Genomic DNA, 20,085 nt, shown 5'->3' on the forward strand with positions numbered 1-20,085 from the left:
GATCCTTTGATGCCACCTAGAGGAAAAGTGGACAAAAATGCATACAAACACACAATCTTATCTTAACATACCTTTCCGTTGGATCCTTTGATGCCACCTAGAGGAAAAGTGGACAAAAATGCATACAAACACACAATCTTATCTTAACATACCTTTCCGTTGCCTTTGTCCAAGTTTCTTCTAGGTGCTGCCAAAGGAAATTTGGACAAAAATGCATACAAACACACAATCTTATCTTAACATACCTTTCCGTTGGATCCTTTGACGCCACCTAGAAGAATCTTGGACAAAAAGGCATACAAACATACACACAATCTAATCTTAACATACCTGCTGTCTGATCCTTTGACACCACCTAGAGGAAATTTGGACAAAAATGCATACAAACACACAATCTTATCTTAACATACCTTTCCGTTGGATCCTTTGACGCCACCTAGAAGAAACTTGGACAAAAAGGCATACAAACATACTCACAATCTTATCTTAACATACCTGCTGTCTGATCCTTTGATGCCACCTAGAGAAAATTTGAAGAAAAGGCATACAAACACACAATCTTATCTTAACATACCTGCTGTCTGATCCTTTGACACCACCTAGAGGAAATTTGGACAAAAATGCATACAAACACACAATCTTATCTTAACATACCTTTCCATTGGATCCTTTGACCGCACCTAGAAGACACTTGGACAAAAAGGCATACAAACACACAATCCTATCTTAACATACCTGTCTGTCTGATCCTTTGACACTACCTAGAAGACATTTGGACAAAATGCATACAAACACACAATCTTATCTTAACATACCTTTCCATTGGATCCTTTGACGGCACCTAGAGGAAACTTGGACAAAAAGGCATACAAACACACAATCTTATCTTAACATACCTTTCCGTTGGATCCTTTGACGGCACCTAGAGGAAAAGTGGACAAAAATGCATACAAACACACAATCTTATCTTAACATACCTTTCCGTTGGATCCTTTGATGCCACCTAGAGGAAAAGTGGACAAAAATGCATACAAACACACAATCTTATCTTAACATACCTTTCCGTTGGATCCTTTGACGGCACCTAGAGGAAAAGTGGACAAAAATGCATACAAACACACAATCTTATCTTAACATACCTTTCCGTTGGATCCTTTGATGCCACCTAGAGGAAAAGTGGACAAAAATGCATACAAACACACAATCTTATCTTAACATACCTTTCCGTTGGATCCTTTGATGCCACCTAGAGGAAAAGTGGACAAAAATGCATACAAACACACAATCTTATCTTAACATACCTTTCCGTTGGATCCTTTGACGGCACCTAGAGGAAACTTGGACAAAAAGGCATACAAACATACAATCTTATCTTAACATACCTTTCCTTTGGATCCTTTGACAGCACCTAGAGGAAAAGTGGACAAAAATGCATACAAACACACAATCTTATCTTAACATACCTTTCCGTTGGATCCTTTGACGGCACCTAGAGGAAAAGTGGACAAAAATGCATACAAACACACAATCTTATCTTAACATACCTTTCCATTGGATCCTTTGACGGCACCTAGAGGAAAAGTGGACAAAAATGCATACAAACACACAATCTTATCTTAACATACCTTTCAGTTGGATCCTTTGACAGCACCTAGAAGAAACTTGGACAAAAATGCATACAAACACACAATCTTATCTTAACATACCTTTCTGTTGGATCCTTTGATGCCACCTAGAGGAAAAGTGGACAAAAATGCATACAAACACACAATCTTATCTTAACATACCTTTCCATTGGATCCTTTGATGCCACTTAGAGGAAAAGTGGACAAAAATGCATACAAACACACAATCTTATCTTAACATACCTTTCCGTTGGATCCTTTGACGGCACCTAGAGGAAAAGTGGACAAAAATGCATACAAACACACAATCTTATCTTAACATACCTTTCCTTTGGATCCTTTGATGCCACCTAGAGAAAAAGTGGACAAAAATGCATACAAACACACAATCTTATCTTAACATACCTTTCCGTTGGATCCTTTGACGGCCCCTAGAGGAAAAGTGGACAAAAATGCATACAAACACACAATCTTATCTTAACATACCTTTCCGTTGGATCCTTTGATGCCACCTAGAGGTAAAGTGGACAAAAATGCATACAAACACACAATCTTATCTTAACATACCTTTCCGTTGGATCCTTTGACGCCACCTAGAAGAAACTTGGACAAAAAGGCATACAAACATACACACAATCTAATCTTAACATACCTGCTGTCTGATCCTTTGACACCACCTAGAGGAAATTTGGACAAAAATGCATACAAACACACAATCTTATCTTAACATACCTTTCCGTTGGATCCTTTGACGCCACCTAGAAGAAACTTGGACAAAAAGGCATACAAACATACTTACAATCTTATCTTAACATACCTGCTGTCTGATTCTTTGATGCCACCTAGAGAAAATTTGAAGAAAAGGCATACAAACACACAATCTTATCTTAACATACCTTTCCGTTGGATCCTTTGATGCCACCTAGAGGTAAAGTGGACAAAAATGCATACAAACACACAATCTTATCTTAACATACCTTTCCATTGGATCCTTTGACGGCACCTAGAGGAAAAGTGGACAAAAATGCATACAAACACACAATCTTATCTTAACATACCTTTCCGTTGGATCCTTTGATGCCACCTAGAGGAAAAGTGGACAAAAATGCATACAAACACACAATCTTATCTTAACATACCTTTCCATTGGATCCTTTGATGCCACTTAGAGGAAAAGTGGACAAAAATGCATACAAACACACAATCTTATCTTAACATACCTTTCCGTTGGATCCTTTGACGGCACCTAGAGGAAAAGTGGACAAAAATGCATACAAACACACAATCTTATCTTAACATACCTTTCCATTGGATCCTTTGACGGCACCTAGAGGAAAAGTGGACAAAAATGCATACAAACACACAATATTATCTTAACATACCTTTCCGTTGCATCCTTTGATGCCACCTAGAGGAAAAGTGGACAAAAATGCATACAAACACACAATCTTATCTTAACATACCTTTCCGTTGGATCCTTTGACAGCACCTAGAAGAAACTTGGACAAAAAGGCATACAAACACACAATCTTATCTTAACATACCTTTCCGTTGGATCCTTTGACGGCACCTAGAGGAAAAGTGGACAAAAATGCATACAAACACACAATCTTATCTTAACATACCTTTCCGTTGGATCCTTTGACGGCACCTAGAGGAAAAGTGGACAAAAATGCATACAAACACACAATCTTATCTTAACATACCTTTCCATTGGATCCTTTGATGCCACCTAGAGGAAAAGTGGACAAAAATGCATACAAACACACAATCTTATCTTAACATACCTTTCCTTAGGATCCTTTGACGGCACCTAGAGGAAAAGTGGACAAAAATGCATACAAACACACAATCTTATCTTAACATACCTTTCCATTGGATCCTTTGACAGCACCTAGAGGAAAAGTGGACAAAAATGCATACAAACACACAATCTTATCTTAACATACCTTTCCATTGGATCCTTTGAAGGCACCTAGAGGAAAAGTGGACAAAAATGCATACAAACACACAATCTTATCTTAACATACCTTTTCGTTGGATCCTTTGATGCCACCTAGAGGAAAAGTGGACAAAAATGCATACAAACACACAATCTTATCTTAACATACCTTTCCGTTGGATCCTTTGAAGGCACCTAGAGGAAAAGTGGACAAAAATGCATACAAACACACAATCTTATCTTAACATACCTTTCCATTGGATCCTTTGATGCCACTTAGAGGAAAAGTGGACAAAAATGCATACAAACACACAATCTTATCTTAACATACCTTTCCGTTGGATCCTTTGACGGCACCTAGAGGAAAAGTGGACAAAAATGCATACAAACACACAATCTTATCTTAACATACCTTTCCATTGGATCCTTTGACGGCACCTAGAGGAAAAGTGGACAAAAATGCATACAAACACACAATATTATCTTAACATACCTTTCCGTTGCATCCTTTGATGCCACCTAGAGGAAAAGTGGACAAAAATGCATACAAACACACAATCTTATCTTAACATACCTTTCCGTTGGATCCTTTGACAGCACCTAGAAGAAACTTGGACAAAAATGCATACAAACACACAATCTTATCTTAACATACCTTTCCGTTGGATCCTTTGACGGCACCTAGAGGAAAAGTGGACAAAAATGCATACAAACACACAATCTTATCTTAACATACCTTTCCGTTGGATCCTTTGACGGCACCTAGAGGAAAAGTGGACAAAAATGCATACAAACACACAATCTTATCTTAACATACCTTTCCATTGGATCCTTTGATGCCACCTAGAGGAAAAGTGGACAAAAATGCATACAAACACACAATCTTATCTTAACATACCTTTCCGTAGGATCCTTTGACGGCACATAGAGGAAAAGTGGACAAAAATGCATACAAACACACAATCTTATCTTAACATACCTTTCCATTGGATCCTTTGACAGCACCTAGAGGAAAAGTGGACAAAAATGCATACAAACACACAATCTTATCTTAACATACCTTTCCATTGGATCCTTTGAAGGCACCTAGAGGAAAAGTGGACAAAAATGCATACAAACACACAATCTTATCTTAACATACCTTTTCGTTGGATCCTTTGATGCCACCTAGAGGAAAAGTGGACAAAAATGCATACAAACACACAATCTTATCTTAACATACCTTTCCGTTGGATCCTTTGATGCCACCTAGAGGAAAAGTGGACAAAAATGCATACAAACACACAATCTTATCTTAACATACCTTTCCGTTGGATCCTTTGATGCCACCTAGAGGAAAAGTGGACAAAAATGCATACAAACACACAATCTTATCTTAACATACCTTTCCGTTGGATCCTTTGACGGCACCTAGAGGAAACTTGGACAAAAAGGCATACAAAAACACAATCCTATCTTAACATACCTGTCTGTCCGATCCTGTGACGCCACCTAAAGGAAATTTGGACAAAAAGGCATACAAACATGCACACAATCTTATCTTAACATACCTTTCCGTTGGATCCTTTGACGCCACCTAGAAGAAACTAGGACAAAAACGCATACAAACATACAATCTTATCTTAACATACCTTTCCGTTGGATCCTTTGACGCCACCTAGAAGAAACTAGGACAAAAAGGCATACAAACACACAATCTTATCTTACATACCTGTCCGTGAGATCCTTTGATGCACCTAGAAAATACTTGGACAAAAAGGCATACAAACATACACAATCCTATCAAAACTTACCTCACTGTCTGATCCTGGACGTCACCTAAAACATAAAATGAAATAGATAACCATACCTCACTTATAATTCTTTAAAGTGACCTATAGAAAATGGAAATAAATAAAAAAAAGAAGAAAGAAATACACCTATAGAAAAAAGAGAGAAAAACACCATACATATGAAAACATAAAAATGAAATGTACTGAGCCAAAAAAGTTTAGCAACAATTCTTTTTTCATTGTTATTTGTTGTTTCTGGATTTTTTTTTTATTAAACATCATTGATATAATCCTTAGTTTTATCTGAAATTTTAAACAGTACTTGATTTCGTGCCATTTCAGCTTTGCACTTGTAATTGATGTTTTACCTTCTTTTTAAAACGAAATTTAATTTTTTTTTGCACACACGTTCAGAAACACACCATTGGTAAGAAAAACACATAAAGGTTTGAAAAATTGTATGGGGCGCCAACCATGCCTCTCTGAAAATGATGGTCAGATGGCTCTTGGAATGGTTGATGCCCGCATGAGTGTTGCTGACGTCGTGGCTCGATTTTATGTGCATAAGTCAACAGTTTAGGGACTATCAAACAGAAATCAACAAATTGCAACAACACAGGATAGGTCAATATGTCGTAGACCAAAAACAACCATTGTCAAGGGAGGAGCGGTACCTTCACTTTACGTCAACATGTGGTAAGTTTCTTCTGGCCACAAGACTTAGAGTAGTGCATTGACTAAGGGTAGCTGTTTGTGTTCCTGTCAATTGATGCACTTAGAACATGGCAGAGAAATTGATTTTGAATAACACTATACTCATTTCCGCATTTTGACCCTCCTGCGCGCCATACAAAAAATATCCTAATGAATATGAGTGTTAAACATTCATGTTGCTTCTGACATGTCATAATTCCATTTTTTTATTATCATTTTGTAATAAAATTTCATATTTTTGTTGCTAAACGTTTTTTGCTCAGTATAGATAAACATACATCACTTTCGATTCTTTGAAGTTACCTATGCTATATATTTTCTATAGGCTATAAAAAGTATAAAGAAACTTTAAATCCAATTGTTCAGAGAACAATTGCAGGTCTTTCCACAAGTAAGGTAATTTTAATACTACATTGTATTATTAAAATTTTAATTGGATTACCTCCCATACACTAGCAAATTTACCTGATGATATCGGGATATAGGTATTTAGTCTGATCTTAATATACATACTAGTGATTTGTTTAAAACCGGTTTTTCATAAAAAAATAAACGAAGAAATGTCGAAATGTTCAGAACTTAATTAAATCTGTATTTGGAAAAGATGGTGCAAGCATACGATTTTTATTGCGTCTTACACTTTGAGAAGTGAATAATCTTTAGCTACTTTATTTAAATATTGTGTAAAAACGTTAATTATGAGCTATGAAAGTCAAGTGGCTCAAGCATTTTTCTGAGGAAGTTTTAAAAAATTGCAAAGAAATATTTTAAAAGTGGGTTAGCTTTCATTAGTCTTCACTATCTATAGATTAACAACTTTTGGTTATATTTATAATTTAGAATCATCATTGAAGGTGGAGCACGATTGCAGAGTTAATTAATTATATTGATGTGATATTTGTATGCAAGAGTGACATTCCGTTGTATTATGTACCAATTCGAAAAAGTTATGCAAGTATTGTCTCCCTTTAACAGGTTCATTATTTTATAATATATGTTTCTGATATAATTTTGAATAATTACAAAATGTATCAATTCAATATATTTCAGTTTTTGTTATTGGTGTATCAAAAACATTGGTGTACGAATATCATTTCATAAATTTAAAACGTTTAAAATGATAACATACCAATATAAAAATCATTCATTACTTTTGAAAAAGACTATAAATCAAAATCGAATTATTGATCGTCCATTCATGATAGATTGAATGGGAAATGAACCAGAGTTATCTAATGGTAATCACAGAGAGGGACTAGCAAGCAATTTTAAATTGAAGCTTATTTAAGGTTAAAACAATTTTCCACTATAAACAAATGTTACTATATACAAATATAAGGACTTTGTTAACTTAGTCTACAAATTTTATTAGATATTATGAATTTTTATTACAATAGATTAATATGCTACTTACACTGCTTTTATATTGTTTAAGTTGTCTTTTTTTGTCCCTTATTGCTTAATGATTTGTTCCATTACCCCTATAACCATCCTTTGTAGTATGGAAACTTGTGGTATCATTTCAGAGAGATTTATACACTTTTAAAAAGACAAGTTATTGACTGAAAACTACCACTAGAGGCTCTTAAGAGCCAGTGTCGCTCACCTTGGATCTATGTGCATTATCAAACAAAGGACACAGATGGATTCATGACAAAATTGTGTTTTGGTGATGGTGATGTGTTTGTAGATCTTACTTTACTGAAAATTCTTGCCACTTACAATTTTCTTTATCTATAATAAAATTGGCCCTTTGGTAACAGAGGAAATATTTTGTAAAGATTAACAAAATTAATGAAAATTGTTGAAAATTGACTATAAAGGGCAATAACTCCTTAAGGGGTCATCTGACTATTTTGGGCATGTTGACTTATTTCTACATCTTACTTTGCTGAACAGAATTATATATATTATTATATAGATATTGATTTTTTTAACAAATTAATTCCCTGTCAGATTTGCTCTAAATGCTTTGGTTTCTGAGTTATAAGCCCAAATATACATTTTATCCCTATGTTCTATTTTTAGCCATGGCAGCCATCTTGGTTAGTTGGTCGGGTCACCACACACATTTTTTAAAATAAGATACCCTAATTATGATTGTGGCAAAGATTGGTTAAATTTGGCCCAGTAGTTTCAGAGGAATTTTTGTGAAAGATTACAAAAATTTACGAAAAATTGGTAAAAAATGATTATATAGGGCAATAACTCCTTAAGTGGCCAACTGACCATTTTAGTCATGGAGACTTATTTGTAGATCTTACTTTTCTGAACATTATTGCTGTTTGTAGTTTATATCTATATATAATAATATTCAAGATAATAATCAAAAACAGCAAAATTTCCGTAAAATTACGAATTCAGGGGCAGAACCCCACAAGCCATTGTCCAATTCAACTGAAAATTTCAGAGCAGATAGATCTTGACCTGATAAACAATTTTAATCCATGTCAGATTGCACTTAATGCTTTGGTTTCAGAGTTATAAGCCAAAATCTACATTTTACCCCTATGTTCTATTCTTAGCCATGGCAGCCATCTTGGTTGGTTGGCTGGTACACCAGACACATTTTTTAAACTAGATACCCTAATGATGATTGTGGCCAAGTTTGGTTAAATTTGGCCCAGTAGTTCAGGAGAAGATTTTTGTAAAAGCTAACAACGCTGGACGACGCCCGACGCCAAGTGATGAGAAAAGCTCACTTCCTTTGGGCCAGGTGAGCTGAAAATGCTTATTTGGGCTCCTTTTTGGTCCCTAACTTATTGGAACCCTTCAAGCAAGAACCCAAAAACTCAATTCCAACCTTTCCTTTGTAGTATTTAAGAAACCTTGTAGTATAATTTCAGAGAGATCCATACACTTAAACACAACTTATTGTCTGTAAACTAGAAAAATACTTCTTTTTGGCCTCTTATTACTAAATGTTTATTGATATTAACCCCAGACTGACACCAAACATTCCCTACATTATATGGAACCTTGTTGTACAATGTCAGAGAGATCCATACAATTAAACATAAGTTTTTGTCCCGAAACTTCAAAAATGCTTGTTTTTGGCCCTTAATTCCTTGACTGTTTGCCCCATAACCCTTACAAGAAATACCAACCTTCTACTTAATAGAATGACCATTATGGTACAATTTCAGGGTAATTGAAATACTTATACACAACTTATTGTCCTGGAACAGATAAATGTATGTTTTGGGCCCCCAAAATCAATCCCAACTTTCCTTTTGTGGTTATACACATTGTGTTAACATTGTGTTAACATTTTATTGATTTCCATTTACTTATACTAAATTTATTATTCAGAAACCCTCCGTCTTTGGACGCCGCTGACAACGACTACGTGATACCAATATACGACCGCAAAAATTTTTGCAGTCGTATAAAAACTTTTACCACAGAGTGAATGTAATGTTTCCTGGCAGAAAAACTTAAGTCCATTTATAAGTAAATGGGGAAAAACAGGATTTTTTTTAAACAAAATTTACTTGTGGATACTTTCTTATGATCACAAACAAGCTTCTGTCAAAGTTTGGTAGAAATCCAGGATAGTTTTAGAAAGTTATTAAAATTTCAACAAGAGTTCACACCCTGAAATGTCTTGCCTTCTTTACTAATCATTGATGATAGTCCTAAATATAAAGCTTTATTACAACTGTAACATAAACTTAACCAAGAAAACTAAACATTGACCAACGAACCATGAAAATGAGGTCAAGGTCAGATGAACCATGCCAGGCAGACATGTACAGCTAACAATTCTTCCATACAACAAATATAGTTTACCTATTACTTATTGTTTAAGAAAAACAGACCAAAACACAAAAACTGAACACTGAGCAATGAACTGGGAAAATGAGGTCAAGGTCAAATAAAACCTGTGTGACTGACATAAAGATCATACAATATTTCCATACACCAAATATAGTTGACCTATTGCATATAGTATTAGAAAAAAGACCAAACTCAAAAACGTAACTGTGACCAATGAACCAATGAACCATGTAAGTTTGAGGTTAAGGTGAGATGACACCTGCCAGCTAGACATGTACACCTTACAAAAATTTCATACACCAAATATAGTAGACCTATTGCATACAGTATTAGAAAAACAGACCAAAACACAAAAACTGAAGTTGAACCATGAAAATGAGGTCAAGGTCAGATGACACCTGCCAGCTGGACATGTACACCTTACAGTCCTTCCATACACTGAATATACTAGATCTTTAATTGCTTATAGTATCTGAGATATGGACTTGACCACCAAAGCTTAGCCTTGTTCACTGATCCATGAAATGAGTTCAAGGTCAAGTGAAAACTGTCTGACTGGCATGAGGACCTAGCAAGGTACGCACAAACCAAATATAGTTATCTCATTACTTATAATAAGGGAGAATTCAACATTACAAAAAAGTAGTCACTGAACCATGAAAAGGAGGTCAAGGACATTGGACATGTGACTGACCGAAACTTCGAAACATGAGGCATTCATATACAAAGTATGAAGCATCCAGGTCTTCCCCCTTCTTGAACATACAAAACTTTTAAGAAGTTATCTAACGCCACCGCCTCCACAGCCACCTGATCACTATCCCTATGTTGCAGGCTGACTTGTATAAACCCTAAAACCAAATTTTAGAAATTCTTGTATTGTAGTTCCTGAGAAAAAAGTGGTGAAAATTTTCAATTTGGCTATTACGTGTAAAATGATACACAAGTTCGATAAACAGGAAGTTGCTTAGTGATGAATCTGAAAACGCATCAGTTGGCATAGATGATATATATGTAGTGCGATGGTCACGCTAAAGTGCGATGGTCTACGCTAAAGTACGATGGTGTATCACGCTAAAGTGCGATGGCTGTTTGTTAGCTAAAGTATGATGGTTTATCACGCTAAAGTGCAATAGACTAAAAGGGTAATGTTAAAGGGCTTAAAGTATTAAAGAACACGGATTTAAAAAATAGACTTCTTGCGAAAGCTCGTACAAGGTTTTATGACATATTTGATAGGCTTTATAATTACCGGTAGTCTTAAGTGATTATTGTTTTAAATTAAGAAGAACAACCATGTAATTATTGCTAAAATGGTAATTTAGGTGTGACAAAAATCTAGATATCCTTTAATTCAGGCTGGTATTACATATTTGGATAATTGGTGTAGCTTGCCGTTCACACAGTCTATCACTAATGTGAACATCTCCTCTCAAAGTTGCCATTGTAAATTACAAATACAAAATTCTTTCTAATTTTTTAGCAGACAAATTATGATTTACGCATGGAAACATGACGTACCTTTATTTTACCGACTTTACTTTTCATTAAAATCAATATTTGAACAGGGACGGCAAAGTAAACTTCAACATAAACAATGATTTCAATGTATCCGTTAGCTTCAAATAGAAACAAGATCAAGGATATTTATAAATAAATGCGTATACTTTTGTCTCTGTATAAGTAAGATGGTCAACTGCAGGACAAAAGTCCTTCTAGCACTGAAAAAAACCCACATTTGCTTCAGCCGACAAAACACAGTGATCATGTTTAAATTGAGTAAGTCATGGACAATCGCCTTACAGTTGTAAATCAAATATTCTACATTTATCTTTCGGCATGTTCATTTTTTGTTTGTATATAAAACTTTGTCCACATCATAATCCATAGTAATGTTTATTACGTCTATACTTTCGCGGACCATCGCAATTTAGCGTGTGTAGGCATCATACTTTAGCGTAGACCATCGCACTTTAGCGTGACCATCGAACTTTAGTATCCCCATCGCACTTTAGAGTCCTACATATATAAACCCCAAAACCAAATTTCAGAAATCCTTGTATTGTAGTTCCTGAGAAAAATGAGACGAAAATATTCATGAGATGGACGGACTGATAAACTGATGGCTTGATCGACAGACAGAGGTAAAACATGATTACCTCCCCCCATTTTTTAAAAGGGGGGAGGGGGGTAAAATGAGTTGTAAAATGTAAATATTTTTGAACTATATGATTTCAAGTTATTAGAACATATATTATAGACATTAAGTAACTATAAAGAATTGTATTACTGTATATAAAATATTCTATATAAATTATAAAATACATTTCGTTCGAGTATAAATTTGAAAAAGAAATTTTGGACTAATTTGTAATGATTTTTCAAGCTGTTTCTCCAACTAATTTGAAAACTAATTTTCAAGCTGTTTCTCCAACTAATTTGAAAACTATTTTTTATTATCTAACAAATTTTAACATAGTTTCAAATACAATTGTAATGAGCAAATACTTACATCATCATTATCTGGCAACTAAAATGAAATCGTCTGCCTGTAGGTGTCAGGACTGAACTTTCATCTGGGCTCATCCATCTGTAATACAAAATAAAATTATTCTTATATGTATGAGAAAACAGTTAGTAATTGAAATAAAAAATATACTTAAATCAAAGCAATATGAAGATATCCCAATTGACAATCAGAAGTTTTTCTTTCGTTCTGTTAGACTAAATTGGAGAAAAGATTTCCAATTGTCAATGGTTAGATAATTCAGAGTTGACTGCCAAGAGCGCATGATACGCTGGACGCTTTTTAAAGAATAAAATTCCATTAGTCCTCAAGGTTATAAATTTATAAAAAAAAATAATTAAAGGAGGTTTAATTTATTAAGTAGAAACCTGTCACCACATTTTCATGAAAACTGCTTAAAGCACTTGAGTTATTGTCTGAAAAACCGGAAAATCCTCAATTTTTTATGAATAAAATGTCATGACTTATAAAACACAAAATCTAAAATTTATAAAGATTGAAAGGGAGCTTACGTCAAAACATTTAAAAATAATTATCAAAGTTTTAATGCAAATTGGTTAAAGCATTTTGGAGTTATTGTTGGACAAGGTATACCATAATACGTCCCTTATTCTTCCATACAACAAATATAATTGACCTATTGCTTATAGTTTAAGAAAAACAGATCAAAACACAAAACTTAACAATGAGCATTGGACTGTGAACTTGAGGTCAAGGTCAAATGAAAAATGTACGACTGACATATAGATCATGAAATATTTCCATACTGACCAAATATAGTTGACCAATTGCATATAGTACTAGAAAAAAAAGACCAAAACTCATAAACTTAACTTTGACCACTGCATGAACCATGAAAATGAGGTCAAGGTCATGACACCTGCCAGCTAGACATGTACACCTTAAAATTATTCCATACACCAAATGTAGTAGACATATTGCAAACAGTATAAGAAACTGAACCATAAAAATGACGTCAGATGTTACCTGCCTGAGTTGGGACATGTAAACCTTACAGACCTTTCATACATTGAATATGCAACACCTTTGGCTTATTGTATCTGAGATGTGGACTTGACAATCAAAACTTCACCTTGTTCACTGATCCATGAAATGAGGTCAAGGTCAAGTGAAAACTGTCTGACGGGCATGAAGACCTTGCAAGGTACTCACATACGAAATATAGTTACCCTATTACTTATAAGAGATGATTTAACATAAGGCAAAAATCTTAATTTTTTATTACAGTAGTCACTGAATCATAAACATTAGGTCAAGGACATCGCACATGTGACTGACAGAAACTTCTGAACATGAGGCATCAATATACAAAGTATGAAGCATCCAAGTCTTCCACCTTATAAAATATAAAGCTTATTAAGAATTTAGCAAATGCCGCCGCCGGATCGCTCACTATCCCTATGTCGAGCTTTCTGCAACAAAAGTTGCAGGCTCGACAAAAACAAGAGTGTGTCCAAAGTACATGAATTTGTACTATAATTTTCCATGTTCAGTGGACCGTGAAATTGAGGTCAAAACTTTAATTTGGCATTAAATATAATATCAAAGGGAACATGTGTACTAAGTTTCAAGTTGATTGGACTTCAACTTCATCAAAAACTACCTTGACCAAAAACTTTAACCTGAAGCTGGACAGATTGATAGATGAATGGACGGACGAACGAAAAGACGGACAACGAAAACAGAGGTACAGACCAGGAAACATAATGCCCTCCACTATTGTAGGTGGTGCATAAAAAAAGTTAACAAATATAATAGTATCATTGTGGTACCACTCCAATGCATTACACTGCCATCATTGGGATAACCTCTTCATCCATGCATTTTATATTGTCATCAAGACATTGAAAAATCTTCCAAACTAATCAGAGGCGTCAGTGCTTAATATAGTGCCAAATTGTGGTCTCTTTTATAAAAAAAAGTACTTTTTTTCTGAACAGAAACTTCAGCTGTATAAATATGTTGACTATTATTGAAATTCAGGTGGTTTATATTATCAGACAAGAGGAATTTCTTTTGGGAAAATATAAAATAACTTGAGTTTTAATAAGGCAAGGACTTTTAATTTATTGGTTTATTGAGACTTAATTCTTTGAAATTTTCATGCAGAAATTTCATACTTTTTTTATATTCCATTTAAAACTTTCTGTCATGAAGTCATGTAAAATAAACTTTTTATCTAGTTCTCCTGAAAAGTTATTTTTGTTGATGACCTGTGCCTTGACATTTTAGTAATTAAAATTGTTCCTTTCATTAGGTTAAATTTATAATTTCATAACTATATATATATAGCTTGCTTGGCATTTTTAGAAAAGAGAAATCATATGGAAAAAAAATACATGCCAAGTTAATTAATTCAAAATAATGCTTAGCTTACCTCACATATTGTGCATGTAGCACATTTCCATAGTGACCATAAAATATGATTTCGTTGTATCATTCATTATTTTGGCAGGACCTACACAAATTAATATACAGGTTGCAACCCCAGGTGGAGATAACCTTTAAATTTGGGGTGACATTTTCTAGCTGTTGAAAAAAAAAACTTTGATTTTTTAACTTAAAAGGGCAACAATGTTTGGACATGTTTTGACCATATAATACCAGATAGATGTATAGTTCTCAGTGGCGTATCCAGAACTTATCATAAAAGGGGGGGGGCTGCCGACTTTCCTAAGGGGGCCCAGCTCCAGTCTTGCTTCAGTGAATCCCTATATAATCAACCAAATTTTTCCAAAGAAAAGAGGTTACCCCTCATTTGAGGGGTTGCTACTTCCCAACCTGAAATGGTTAATATAGTTGTTAGTACAACAAAAATGATAGACTCCAACTATACAATCCTGTAAAACATTGAATATGGTTTATACTACATAATACTTTATACTAGACCTGCTTTTTGTTTATTTCTATTTATTTCTATGGCATGTCATTTCAACTCGATTTACACCCAAAAAAAAAAACATGCATGCCGTGCGGGTCGAGTAGACCCGACAGGGAAAATATAATAGTGTAACAAATTCAAAGCAGATTACTGAATTATGAAATTTGAATGTTAAATCTTCTTTCTGAATTGTCTTTTATAAACTCGTTTTCGACAGCCACCAAAATAAACTTGACATTCATTTTGTGCAACACTTCTATTACTTTTCCATTAAATTTAACATGTTATCATTAAAGAAAGATTAAAATCTACCTTATGCAAGAGACTTTCCAACCAAAGTTATATTTATCCTAAGTGAACAGCCTGTTTCGTGTAACTAGTAATTCAAAATGAATTCCATGAAAAGTGTTCACAAATTAGAACAAATGAACTATTCCGCCAAATCCAAGTGCCCAATAAATGGCCGTGAGGCATTTTGTCTAATGAACCACGAAGCCTAAATACAGTATTGTGAAATATGTTCAAGTTAAAAACACAAGTTTAACATTTCTAAAGGCGTATCAGAAAGATACGCCAACTTCTGTTAGGTTTTTTTTTAGATTTTTAGGTGCAAAGACACTAGAACATAAGGATATTTTTTTTCCATCAGTATCAATTAGTTTTCTAGTTTGCAGAACAAAAGCATTTTGACCCATTCCAAGACTGTATTATAAGGCTCTTAAATTGAGAAAAAAACTGTTTTTATTCCTGAAATGGTAAGGTAGGCCAGTGGCGGATTCAGAGGGGGGGGGGGGCGCCCCCCCCTTTTTGCTGGCACTTTTTTTTTTATATAACATGATTAATAATCAGCCTAGACTTCGTGAATTTAGCTGTGTATTTAATTTTAATCAATCAATGCGACAGTTCTCCACTTATAAAGATATTTTTCGCTCGTATTCACTTTAATATATAATTGATTATGTCAAATTAAAGTTATGGGATTCGCTTCGGTGGAGTTGACAAGTACGTTGAAAAAAACCGTCACTCAGTCATTTTGAAATTCAGATTACAGTAAACACATGTTTGGGCTAAGGATGACGCCTTCAAAGTATTGAGCAAGGACGTATTGACTTCTTTATCACAATTATACACCCAACATAAAATTATACTCTATTACACTCTAAAAAAAACGGGCGCATTTTTTTTTTGGGGGGGGGGGGGGGCAGGGATTGCATGTGAATCCCATATCTGACGGGAAGGCCCTGTTCCGCCGAACTGATATACTGAATATTTTTTCAAAGCCCGACTGCAACCGGCCTGCTGGGTGTGGCCTATATGACTCCTTGCATGTGTCTAACGTTATTCACAACTTCATTTTCGTTTCCGATTCATGCGTAGCCTTTTGGTTGATTTGTACCCCTCGCTTCCATTGTTGGGTGACCATTTCAACCAAACATTTCAATGGATAAAAAATTCTTGTTTTTTTTTCTTCGTGTCGGTCGTATTGTAAATTTCATTGAATAGCCGTATATCTTGTTCACATCACGAAATCTGTAAAGTTATGCTAACTAACCATACAACAAACGGGAATTTCCCATGTCCATTTTTTACTGACAAATTCCACTTCAAATATATCAAATAGTATATAGCTTTGAATCCATTCAATCATTTTATAATAGACAATCAATGTAGAGAATACGGCACCAAAAATGTCCAGCTCCTACACTTTAACTAAAATGCATTTTACACTTATTTTATGTTTTTTAGCAACAAAAAGGTCCCCAAAAATTATTACTTCGCCCCCCTCCCCTTTCCAAAATCCGGCTGGATCCGCCCCTGTACATGTAATGAAAATCAATTAATAAATGAATTTTGTGACCAGTGTATAAGAGGAATGTTTAAAACATTGCTAAAAAATTTAAAGAAAAGTGACTATTTGTATTAAATAGCACATCCCAAAAAGATTCAAAACAATAATGCAGAGTCTCTAAATTTTTATTCAAAAGTCCATAAATCTGTTTTAGGAAATATTATGAATAAACTTTTGCATTTGCTTTTTCTGTGAAATATTGCATTTGCTTTTTCTGTAAACTATTGTCTTTGCTTTTTCTGATATGTATCAGTTATTATCACATAGTTGATTTTTTCATAATATATTATATGCCGTACGTGTACATCATTCATTGATTTTATGATATTTCCATAGATCAGCTTCTTAAGGCCTCAGTTTTGTTTGCCAAGGCTGTCAGTGTCTGACAATTCTATGTCTTTCCTTAGAGAATATTCATATTTTCCTGAACTCAAAGAGTAACATTATTTTCCTTTTAGTTCGAAAAATTACCTTGTTTTCAAAATTAAGTTATTTGATCACATGCATGTTCAATAATGAATAAGCTTAAGACATAAATAAATCGGAAGAGATCCGTTTGCGCCAAAAATGCGTCCTTTTGCGCCACAACTTGTTTCCTAAAATATTACGTTTGCGACACCTGTTTTAAAATTTGCGCCAAGAATAAAACATACGATTGCGCCAATTAGAAGAAAAATGACTTCCCTCCTCCTTTATTCGGACTTGGAACCGGCAGTTTACATGGCAAATGTTTCCTTTTCTGAAACATACTTTCTTCTAACTGCTGCTACATGGGTACATCCCAATTTAATGTAAGTAGTAGCTTGTAACTTCACTTTATTGTCCAAAAAGACAATCATTAAAGGATGAAATGCATAAAACAGTTCAGAATAATTCCTGTGTAATATTTCTGTTTAATTACTAGTGTCAGTCCATAAGGATGGTGTGTCATCAGCATATCCCATGTGGCTAAAACATAATCGGCAAAAACCTTCTATTTTCTTCTTTTTGACACATCTTGTAGTTAATATCCAGCAGAGCAATAAGTTTTCTTCTCTCTCTGTACGTGGACTGTCTAATGCACTTCAAGTCATTTCTCTCTAGATGCTCATCTTCATAGTGAAATATCTCCGAACATGTGATACCTTTTAAGCCAAACATAAGAATGAATATTATTCATTAATATTTATGATATATATGTGTACAGGTAAATTGGCGCAAATGAGTTCCGAATATTAGCTCAATTGATACATTTGGAAAATAAAATTTGGCGCAAATGATACCCCTGAAAAACAGTCATTGTCGCAAAAGGACTGCTGCCAATAAATCACAGAGTTGTTTTTTTTTTTATCCAATTTGTATTTGAGTAAATTGTCAATGAGACAGCAAACAAATGACTTAAATAAAACCTAAAAGATGTACTATGGTCATCATACTTTCTTCAACAGTATAGGTAAAAGTATTTGTAATATGCGAAGCTCTAGAAAAATATTTGGATAATATTATCAGAGAAAAACTTTGATCTGTCATTAACTCATTAACACCAAATTATGTATCAAGGACAAAAAACATAAAGATACAGGGGCGGATGCAGGAATTTTCGAAAGGGGAGGGGGTGCTAACCCAGGGCACCCAGGGCAAAAGGGGGGGGGGTGCAAAACATATGTCCCGATACAAATGCATTGATCGGCAAAAATAAAGGGGGGGGGTGCGCACCCCCGGAACCCCCCCCCCCCCTGGATCCGCCACTGATATATAAAATTAAAGACATCCTTACTTTAGAAAAGACAAAATTTAACATGACTTTTTTTGTGACAGGGTTTAATTTTAAATGAATAAAACACAATACATCAGAAGAACACACATACAAAATCAAAAAAATAAAGGACAACAATACAGGCTCATGTACAATGTATAACTGTACAAGTTATCAATATAAATAATGTTATCGATATTTTGTGCATTTTCCCTTTGATCTTTTTTTTTGTGATAATTTTTCATAAAAATTATCATGCTACGCGCTTGAGATGGAAGATTATCGCTAGAAACTAAGCAGGCACGTGGTGTTGCTAATGAAATTGACATGAAATTGACAACGTCGTCATAGGTAAAATAGCAATAAACAGATTATCATTGGTCATCTCAACTCGATTGCCTTTCTCGTCTTCGCCGTCCCGGCTCAAGCGAGAAAATTAATCTCGTTGAGATGATAAACTATAATCTATAATTATCTGAAAGAATGCCAATAATTGCACAAAATGCCGATATGACTTCATGCTTAAGTACTGTTAATTCAGAAATAATTGTGGCATTTATCATTGCAATTTTGTCTCATTAGACTTAAATATTGACCATTTTGAGAAAAATCCTGTATAATTCAGATAAAATATTTTAAAATATGAGTTTAAATTCTTGCAATGATAAAAACCTCACAATAATTTCTGAATTTACAGTACATTTTTATACATGTATTAGGGGATGTGTTTCATAGGAGATTCAACTTAAGAGGAAGTCATGAATCCAAGGGCAAAAATCGTGCTTGCTTCATCTGGTGTGGTTAGTCATGCATTAGAATGAAATTCAAAACAGTGTGGCTGTGGCTATTGATTGACACATTAAATTCATCCATTGGCTGGGACTATTTAGGTGAACGTTTGTATGTAACGACCACTGCTCACTATGTACTTTTTAAAGACACTTAAACTGTTGGGTCACCAAAGGTTCTCAACACCTTAATAAAGTAATTCGAAAAATTAATCAGAAATAACACGATGTTTTGATTTATACCAATTATATAAATCAAAATATAAAGGTTATTCCTGATTAATTTTTCGAATTATTTTATAATTAAAGGCGTTAAGAAACCTTTGGTGATCCCACAGTTTAAATGTCTATCGTAGGTACGTCGTGAACAGTGGTCGTTACAGACAAACGTTCGCGTAAATTGTCCCAGTCAATGGATGAATTTAATGTGTCAATCAATGGCCACAGCCAC

General features: G+C 34.4%; 1 long non-coding RNA gene across 1 annotated transcript; it reads right to left on the reverse strand.

The window, feature by feature from the left end:
- Positions 1-4,086: 4,086 nt before the first annotated feature.
- Positions 4,087-15,673, reverse strand: LOC139520211 (uncharacterized). Its single transcript, XR_011663838.1, has 3 exons — positions 15,575-15,673; positions 12,346-12,423; positions 4,087-5,385 (listed from the first exon to the last, which is right to left on the reverse strand). It is a non-coding gene; the product is annotated as an uncharacterized lncRNA (long non-coding RNA).
- Positions 15,674-20,085: the final 4,412 nt, after the last annotated feature.

Source organism: Mytilus edulis, chromosome 4, assembly GCF_963676685.1.
Source record: "Mytilus edulis chromosome 4, xbMytEdul2.2, whole genome shotgun sequence".
NCBI classification, from domain to species: Eukaryota; Metazoa; Mollusca; class Bivalvia; order Mytilida; family Mytilidae; genus Mytilus; species Mytilus edulis.